Genomic DNA, 7,301 nt, shown 5'->3' on the forward strand with positions numbered 1-7,301 from the left:
CGGCACCCGGCCGCCGGTGGGACAGTGCCCCATGGCAGCTGTGACATGGACTCACTGCCCCACTACGAAAGGCAGCCGAAAAAGTAAAAAGTGCTGGCTATGCTTTCCTAAATAAATGCTGAAGCTTCTTTATTAGAGACCTAGCAGTTGTCCCCATGGCGGCACCAGAAGTAACTGTGCAAACTCCCCGGCACGATTTAATTCCTTTTCTGGAGTGACTAACACCTCTATTATTCCCATCTGACCTCTGCAGACATCCTGCCACGCAATTGTGTTAAACTCTGTGGCGAGAAAGATAACCGGGCCTAAAATTAAACCATCCAGCACGTTTTTAATATTAGCACAGGCGAGGAGTGAATTCCTCCCGGGTGGAACTCACCTCTTCTTGAACAAGCAAGCAAAACCAGCCCTCAGTACCGTACCACCAGCAGTGACGTGCTGGAAATTATTTGTCTTTTTACTTCGTGAGCCCCCGTGATAGCCTGTTTTGATTGCCTGGCCCGGGTAGAGCCTGTTCGGCGCAGGGACCTGCCCTGCTGCCACTGCCGGGCACAGGGTGCTGAAGGAGGTCCCAGCACGGGCATCGCATTGCAAATGCAGCCAGGGACTCATTCGATGAAGACAGGCAGGCTGCGGACACTAAACGCGAGAGCAGATACCCCCCATGTGAATAACCTGCTGTAAACCGGAGCCTCGTAGTATCTTTGGCTCTGGGAGAAAAAGCGTTGCAGCAAGAAAGGCAGCGCCAAGCCGCAGCAGGGATATCGCTGGGCCCTTTGGCTACAATTGGATGGCTGCTCTGTTTTCATTCGAATATAGTTTTCCATCAAAAATAACCCCCCAGACTTTGCCACGGTGTCTTTTTCACAGCGAACTCCAAAAGCAAGTCGGGCTCGGAGGTGCCGAAAGCTTCTTCGCACGGCCCGGAGGGCAGCCTGGCACTTCGGGGTGCAGCACGTACCCACTGCCTTGCCCCCCGGCCCCAGCGGCAGGCCCGGGTTGGGGCGGGAGGGGTTTGCTCATTCCGGCAGCGTCCGGAGGAGAAGGACTCAATTTGGGGGGACAGAAAATCTGAACCGAAACGCAAGCCGATGAGCCTGCAGCCTCGCCGCAGAGCTCCGGCCCTGCCGTGCCTCACCGGGAGCCGCAGCGCGCCGCACCGGCACCGCTCCGGCACCGCACCGGCACCGCTCCGGCACCGCACCGGCACCGCTCCGGCACCGCACCGGCACCGCTCCGGCACCGCACCGGCACCGCTCCGGCACCGCACCGGCACCGCTCCGGCACCGCACCGGCACCGCTCCGGCACCGCACCGGCACCGCTCCGGCACCGCACCGGCACCGCTCCGGCACCGCACCGGCACCGCTCCGGCACCGCACCGGCACCGCTCCGGCACCGCACCGGCACCGCTCCGGCACCGCACCGGCACCGCTCCGGCACCGCACCGGCACCGCTCCGGCACCGCACCGGCACCGCTCCGGCACCGCACCGGCACCGCTCCGGCACCGCACCGGCACCGCTCCGGCACCGCACCGGCACCGCTCCGGCACCGCACCGGCACCGCCGAGCCCTTGGGCCACCCCTGCTCTCCAGGGCCAGCAGTGCCCCAAAGCGCGTCTCCGAGCCAGCGGGCAGCGAAGGAGAGGTTCCCGATGCCAGCCGGGCGGAGGGGTGCTGCTGGGATTGCACCAAGCAGGGCATCGCAGCGTCCGGACAGGATCCACGCATCCTCGGAAATGGCACGAAAACCTTCCCCAAAATAAAAGCTTTAAAAAAACGCTATTGGGAGTGATACTACAACACATGGCTGTGATGAAGATTAGGCAAACTGGACCGGTACTGCAGGGATCGCTTTATTAAATTAAGTCACACATGGGCACAGACAGGGCACTGTGGATTTGTCAACCCATTTTTCACAAACACACTGTGCAGCTTTTTGCAGCAACGCCTCCACAGCTTGCACTGTTTGTGTAACCTGTGCAACACGCCACCACCGACAGAGGCGACCTGCCTCACTCGTACGTTGCACAGGTACAGCTGGCCACCAACGTGCCACCAGCGGAGAAGGAGGACGCCAGCAGGGAGCAAAGGCTGCAGCTCGGCTCAGTGGCCGCCAGCCACCATCCTGCCGAAGGGGACAGGGAAGCACCAAATCAGGCTAGGACACTGCAGTGCCAGGTCTGGTTTGCAGGCTGTGCTCCATGATTGCATGTGGTTCTCCTGCGTTTTCTGTCTTGGCAATACTTGCCAGCTTTATTAGAAAGCTGGTTGTTGTTTCAAGGCTGCTTTCTAGCTGTTATTGCCAACTAGGGACGGAGGTGGGGGAGCTGCACTCTGCACGGCGTAAATGACAGCTGCCAAGACACCTTCTCCAAGGCCCCATAAAAGCCCAGTTATGGCTCAGGCTGCCTCGTCTCAGCCAGACATCTCGGAGGGTGACCTGGCACAGGAGGCTGCCACGCAGCCAGCCCTCCCGGCTCAAAGCCCTGGGTCCCTGTCCCCATCCCTGTCCATGCAGCGATGTTTCTCTGCCCCACTCACTGCTGTGGTTCAGTTGTGCTCCTGATGTTCCTGGGACTTGGAGAGGAGCCACTGCTTAGCAAAGGAGGTGAAATACCTGCCCCAAGCGAGCTGAAACCCTCGCTGTGCCCCAGGAGCAGCCCAGCACGATGGGGAGCTTCAAGGCAGAGGAGAAGGAAGAGGATGTAAATTGAACACCAACAAAACCAGAATGCTGTTATCCTTTCCACACAGCCTCCTCCCCAGCACTGCCACTGCACCCCAGGAAGCCACCGTGACCCACTGTGCATCGCCAACCACAGAGGCTGTGCCAGGCACACACTGAACCCCAGCCTCTGCCACCACCACCCCAAAACCTGGGCGGCTCCATGCAGGGTCCAAGTCCAGCCTTCGCTGGGGAGAACGAGCAGCCCGGCAGCTCCCGACGATGCACACTGGTGTTCGGGGTGTGCAGACTCAGTATTTCAGAGCTACTTTCCAGAGCAAACAATAAATCTTTAAAACAAGTGTGGGGTTCTCTGAAAGTCGCTGAATTCAATGGCTGAGCCCTGCAACAAAGCCTCTTCCTGAGCGCGGTGGCTCCCTGCCCGCTGCCCTCCCCAGGGGGACGGCAGAGGCGGCAGAGAGGAGGTGAGCTCTGGCTCGTTTGTAAACTGCAACTGCTGGAGAAAACAAAACCTGGCCAGAAGTTTCGGTACGCGCCGATGCCTTCCACTGACGCAGCTGGTCCCCAGAGGTGACCAGCACCATGAGCTGTTGCTTTTCCCCAGCCCCAAGGCACCCGCCTTGCTGCGGGGCACCCTGCTGAAGCCCCCTCTGGGGGAGCTGCCAGCACTTCTGCCAACACCTGCTGCAAGTGCTGGGTGATGCCCCGCAGACATTTCTTCTCGTGCAGAGCTCACAGTTGGTTTCTGCGCATCTATTCCCATCTAACCTCCACCCCACACCCCTAGTCCCTCTTAGGTGTCCTGCTCTGCCTTGGCAGCACTGGCAGGGGACAGCCACCCGTCAGTGCAGGCACCCACCTGTGGTCCCCGAGCAGTGCTGCTAAAAGGAACCAGCTGCTTCTGCATTTTGCAGATAGGTCCTTGCCCGTGAGGAGGTGAAACTCCACATCCGACCAACCGCTGCAGAGCCGTAGCAGGCTGGACGGGCGCAGCCGGTGACCCACACCACGGGGCATTCGCCAGGTGAAGCCTCATCATCAACCTTTTCACTTCGCACAATTCATTAGGCAAAATATTTTCCGGAGAGAAATCCCTCATCTTTCAAAACTGATCCCTCTGCTTCCTGGGAGCATTTTTGTGGATGCAGATAAATGGTTAAACACATGTAGTTGTCGCCCATGTTAACTTTCCTTGGTATCATCGACAGCTGATATCCTTTCAGTGCATGAAACTGCAAAGTTGAAGTAAGTGAAAGTGTAGAAGAACCAGGGCTCGGATGGTGAAACCTTCCCAACCAGAGGCTGATAAAATGAAACAGTAAAAGTTTTTCCATGGTTGAGAATAGCCCTGCTATCTCTCAGGGAGGCAGCAAACCTTCTTTGAGGAGGAGGTGAGTCGGTAGTGCCAGGCCAGGCAGCCCCAGCATGCATGCGCTCAAGGAGATATGCTACAATATATTGCCATACACTGAGACACACAAATAAACTCCATTACTGTTGTTAATTCTGCAGCAAAATTATTTTTCCAAATCTTCCCCAAACCAGATGTGGAAATATTTAGCTACCTCTGCACTCCCCCAGCCCCAAGCTTGAACAAAGTGTTTCGAAGCAGATGAGAGGCAGGGGGAGGTGGAAACCGTGACTGGTTTCAGCGAAACTCATGGATTTCCCAATTCATGGTATCATTTACTGACATCATGAAACTAATTTGGGCTTTTTCTTCCGTCTCTTTATGGTTAGGTATTTTCCCCAAGAGTCTGAGATTTCTCTTTCTTTCAAATAAAATTGGATTTCTTTCCTGTAAGGAGTACAGAAATGTAGATCCCATTCCCAGAAGCAAGATTCAGAAATCATTGCTTTTTTTATTAAAATATTGTATTAGATGTAGTCAGTGCAAAAGACTAAACTAAAAGGCAGCGGCTCCAATAGACCATCTCATCACCACCTCTCCCAAATCACATATCCGACTGGAAAACAAAAAGGAGGTCGCCTTGCTTCCCTCCTTGGCTTCGCCCCGTGGGTTACACAGCCCTGCTTCTCTGCGGGATTCCATGTCTCCCACCTCCTCAGAGCACTCCTGTGAAGCCGGGATGCTCAGGACCGTGCGATGCAGATGTCTGCCCAGGTGATCGGCTTGCCAGGAAGGACTGAGCAGGGCTGAGCTAACCCTGGTTGAGAAGCCAGCCGTCCTGGGGATGCGTGATTTGCAGAGGGTGTGGAGCTATCCGGGAGAGCAAATAGCCAAGCTGGCTGTGCAAGGCAGTCACAGGTTGGGTGACGTGATGGCAGATGAAATTCGGTGTGGGTGAGAGGGAGTCACGCTCACAGGAGGAGCAGCCCCAGGGTGTTTGCCCCTGCCCAGGGCCAGGCGCTCGCACTGCAGGAGTGGGTGAGGAGCACTCGTCTCCACGGCGAAGAGGCACATTGTGGGCTGATCCGTGCATTCCCCGCGGGCAGGGTCCGGTCGGGGCAGGTTGCCAAGCTGCACCGTTCCCAACCGTGCGGGCAGGGAAGGTGCATCAGCATCCACCTCCCTGGACGCCGATTCCTACCATGCGGCCGTGGCTCTCCCACTGCCCTCCCGGGCTGCAACCGGGGCACAGCAGCAGGAGCTGACCCATGAGACACCCAACCTTCGCTCCTTGCCCATCATCTGCCCGGCCGACAAACCAGCCTCTAAGCACAGAGATCGCCCTTCTGCAAACCATTGTGGCAGCAATCCCACAGCCAACAGGAGCATGGTCTCGTTTTTGAAGAGCTTGATTTTCCTTCTCCAAGCAGAAATCTCCCTGCCCATCCCATTAAAAGACACTATTTATTTCTCACACTTCTCAGCATCCACTGAAATAAATAATGTTGGGCAAACTCAGACACTGTACGTGCTTTTTAAATTGTGCAGCTCCCATGGTGGATGGGGACTCTGCAGTACGCAGCAGCTTAGATGTACGTGTGCATTTCTGCAGGCAGCTCTACTCTGGCTCGTCACACCTGGTTGTGTGTCCCCCACCAGCACCATTCGAAACCAGACCCATTCCCAGCAGGACTGGCTTTGGGGTTGGCATGGGGCCCGATCCTGCACCCCATCCTGAGGGCGGCCCAGAGTTACTGCCCACACCCTCTCCTCGCTGCCTGCACGCCCTTCTCCCATTCCCCACGAGAGCAACGTGTTATTGCACCCATTTGACTTGACATTTCATGAAGGTGCAGATGAGCACTGAGAGCAGAGAGAAGCACTAATTTAGGAAAAGTACTAATTAAACATATTCTGGGTGGTCTCCTTTTGGTGTTTTGCCTTTTGGGTTAGACTGGTTTTGCTGCCGCTTCCCTCTCTCCCACGTTTTCTCCTCTCGCCTTTCCCAGCACATTTGCCCCTACAGCAGTCCCTGCAGGAGATTTCCACGGCGGCTGGCCCTGGTGCCTGGGGGTCACAAAGCCCCGCTGGCTGCCCCCTGCTCGGGCGCAGGGCGGAAGCTTACCTTCATTTCCCCGGGCTGTGTTGCATCCTTCCCCTGCATGCAGAGCTCCAGCTGCCTTGCAGCACAAGCCAGGGCAGGTCATGGATACAGAGACATGGAGGCATTGCGAGCCCCAGGAATGACTGCAGCTTTCAAGAGACAGACATCCAGCGATGACGTTGAGCAACTATTTCCTTATACTACTTCTTTCTCTATGAATAATGCTACAGTTTGCAGTTTCAGTGGAAAGCATAAAGCTATTATTAGATTTCACTGGAATTGGGCCAGATGTGGCAGGTAAGTGTCTGGTCTTCTGTCCCAAATGGCACTATTTTAAGTGCATTTGCAAATCGGTGGGTAGTGCAATCACTCTCCACACTACATACAGGTTTTGGCCTCCTGCACGTGCAACATCTCCTCTTTGCACCTAGGACAACATGAGGAATACTATTTGAAGCCTGTTTTGCCGTTGCTTCTGCACTGTGCATTGCTGAATTAATTCCTGGTGCAAGCCTGCAGTTTTGCACAGAAGGTCAGATCCTGTGTGGCTTTAAATTCCAGATTCACTCCTGAAGCCTCCCTGCAATTTGGAGGCACCATGAGACAGAAAGCTCTGGAAGAAGGGAAGATGCAAACAAAGTGCCTCCCCATGAGCTCTGCCAGCACGGACATTAGGGTATGAGTAATGCTTCTTCATCCTCCTCCTCAGAGTAGAAAACACTCTGTTGTACAGTAGGTGCAACTCAGTGTACTGAGTAATTCAGTGTAAAAAGCATGTTTAAAGGTATATGGTGCCCTGGCCATCTAGAAACCTAATTAATGTTTATCCCCAGGAGCAATGCTCATCTTCCTGTTAAAACATACATTAAGTCTCCGGGACCTGACCAGATGCATCCCAGAGTTCTGAGGGAACTGGCTGATGTACTTGCCAAGCCACTCTCCGTGATATTTGAAAAGTCATGGCAGTCAGGTGAAGTCCCCAGTGACTGGAAAAAGGGAAACATTGCACCCATTTTTAAAAAGGGTAGAAAGGAGGACCCTGGGAACTACCGACCTGTCAGCCTCACCTCTGTGCCTGGGAAGACCATGGAACAGATCCTCCTAGAGGCTATGCTAAGGCACATGGAGGACAGGGAGGCGATTCGAGACAGCCAGCATG

The sequence above is a fragment of the Aptenodytes forsteri genome, unplaced genomic scaffold, assembly GCF_000699145.1.
Source record: "Aptenodytes forsteri isolate BGI_AS27 unplaced genomic scaffold, ASM69914v1 Scaffold265, whole genome shotgun sequence".
Taxonomy (NCBI): domain Eukaryota; kingdom Metazoa; phylum Chordata; class Aves; order Sphenisciformes; family Spheniscidae; genus Aptenodytes; species Aptenodytes forsteri.